We start from the raw sequence: 2,832 nt of genomic DNA on the forward strand, positions 1-2,832 counted from the left end.
ACTCGGTGTCATACTCTGTACGCCCTCTCAGGCACAGTCTAGGAAGCACTCCTTGGGCCACCTACAGGGCTTGGTTCTCTTCCCCAGCATCTTCATGCTGTAGCAGAACAACACCCCAAACTAGTTGGAGATGTTACTATAGAATTCCCAAACCCGGGTCCACCCACCCTATGTGCAGAAAGGCCACCACTGATAACCCGGGTGAGAGAAAGCAGGTATTTAATCGCAAAGCCCTGGATGGAGCAAGCAGCCCTGTAGCTATTGCCCAATTTCTGGAGCTCGCCAAGAGGTTAGGAGTGAAGGTTCTTACAGATTTATTTGGGGCTGAGAGGTGTGTGATCAGCTCATGTTCAGCTTCCCAGTGCCCGGGACCTTCTTTTCCTTGGTCTGCGCCCTTGCTGTACAGGGAATTTATGATAGGTGGGCTTCAGTTGGTCTGGATGATTGGGATCAAATGAAAGTGGTAGTTACCTTCTAAACTCAGACCTGGAGTTCCCCTAAACAAATCCCTCTGGACAGCATTGGCTGTCAAGGTTTTATCTATTGGAGAAACAAATGATTTTTTTTGTTTGATGATTAGAATCTTGTTGGGCCAGCTGTGTCATTCCCTCAGTTCAGTGAATTCCTTTCGATAAAAGACAGGCAAGGACACTTTAGGACTTTGGGAGACAGACAAACAAAAGGCTGGACCTGCCTTTGTTTTAGTTGAAAATCAAAGTTACAGACACACAGAGAGAGAGAGGGGGAGAGAGAGAGCGCGCGCGCTTGCATCTACCTGTAATGGCCAGAGCTGGGTCAAGCCAAAGCCAGGAGCCAGGAGCTTCATCTGGGTTTTCCAGGACACGGGATGGCAGGGACCCAAACGCTTCTGCTTTCACAAGCCATTAACTGGGAGCGGGGTCGGAAGTGGAGCAACTGGGACCACAATCTGCACTCAGATACGATGTCCAAGTCACAGGTGCGGCTTTACTCACTTCAACACCGGTGCTGTACCCGCCCGTCTTTTTGTTTTAGAATTTTTGCGGTATCCTATGTCCCAGTCTCTCATCTTAGAACTGTTTGCAGTAGGATGTACCTTGGGGCAGCCTGGGCCGCAGAGTTCTCGTGCGGGAACCATTTGCAGTACCAAATGCACCAGTCTGCTCCTCTTGGAATTTTTGTGGTTCCCTCTGCCCAAGTAAACTCATTTTGGGACTCTTTGGAGTGCCAAAATGCCCAGTTTTCTTACCTTGAAACTTTAGGGTACTGTGGGCTCCAGGCGGCTCATCTTGGAACCTCCCAGGATTGCTTGCGCCCCGAATGGCCACCACCCTGTCCTGTGCGGTGCCACCAGCTCTGCTGCTCCTACTGAGACCTGTGCACCACATGTATTCCAGCACCATGCCGCGAGCTCTGCGGAAAGCACTGCCACTCACCAAGGACTCAGCTCTTCCAGCTCCCTGGTTTTAGGCTGGGAAGTTATGGCAATCCTCGACAAAGAAACAACGCACGCGGACGGTAGCGATTGAGCAGCAAGCGCGCCCACAGGGCGGAGCGCTCTTCGGCTGGGGTCGTTGTCTGTCGGTGGGTATCTAAACTGTGCCGGTTGTTCTAACAACGTACCCCAGACTTGTTTTGAGCAAGTGCAGTAAGATGCAGACACGAGCGTGACCGCCAAGAAGGAAGCTTTTTTGGATTAGACACCGGAGGCACAGCGCCACACAGGGCCACAGCAGGGAAGTGCCCAGTGCCTTGAGCAACCAGAGAGCAGACTTGCGGTCGGGAGCCTTATGGTGGTTCTGAATAAAATAACGTAAAGAAGCGGTACAAATCTAGGATTGCTCCCCACCTTTTTTTTTTTCCAGAATTTTTTCTGTAAAAAACGTAACCATTTTAAATAATGCGAAGTGTAATCATTCGCATTGCTGTACAACTTATCCATTAAACATTTTTATCCTTCAGATATGAAGCTCTCGGAACATGTATGATTTCAGAAATATCGGCACCAAACTAAAGGCATCTTTGACTTCCTTTTGTCCACACAATTTTTGAAGTGTCTTTGTATAACTAGTAAACAGTAACGGTTTCTCGCGCTTCTTATAGCCTTTGGTAAACCCATTGTCTGCTGTTTCTAAGATTTGGAATACTTCAGGTCCTTAATAGGAGTAAGAGCAGGCAGTTTTGTGCTTGCTTTCTTGCTTTTCTTTTTCTTTTCTCTTTTTGAGGTGCTTTCAAACTGTTTCCCACAAAGGCTGCACCACTGTGCATGTTCACTAGGAGTACCCGAATCCAACCTCTCCATGTTCTCACCAGTGCCTGTTGTCTTCTTTGATGGCTGAGATTTTATTGGTTGTGCTAAGGATCAATAAACACACTTCCATTTGTCCACAATTTTTAGCAGATGTTTTATTTATTTATTTGATACACAGAGAGAAAGAGAGTGCTCTCACCTGTTGGTTTACTTCCAGGTGTCCGCAGTGAGGAGGGAAGAAGGAGCAAAGCCAGGAGCCGATAGGCAACCCAGGTTGCGCACCGCCACCCTCCTAGGGTTGCAGGGACTCTTCACCTGCTGCCTCTCAGCTGGAATCAAGCAGAGGCCAGGATTTGGATGCAGGCACTGAGATACAGGCTGCACACAACTGGTGTCTTAACTACTAAGCCCAATACCTACCCCTGCCCACAATTCCTTTTTTCTTTTTTAAAGATTTACTTATTTGAGGGCCGGCGCCGCGGCTCACTAGGCTAATCCTCCGCCTGTGGCGCCGGCACACCAGGTTCTAGTCCCGGTCGGGGTGCCGGATTCTGTCCCGGTTGCCCCTCTTCCAGGCCAGCTCTCTGCTGTGGCCAGGGAGT

This window comes from Lepus europaeus, chromosome 1, assembly GCF_033115175.1.
Source record: "Lepus europaeus isolate LE1 chromosome 1, mLepTim1.pri, whole genome shotgun sequence".
Taxonomy (NCBI): Eukaryota; Metazoa; Chordata; class Mammalia; order Lagomorpha; family Leporidae; genus Lepus; species Lepus europaeus.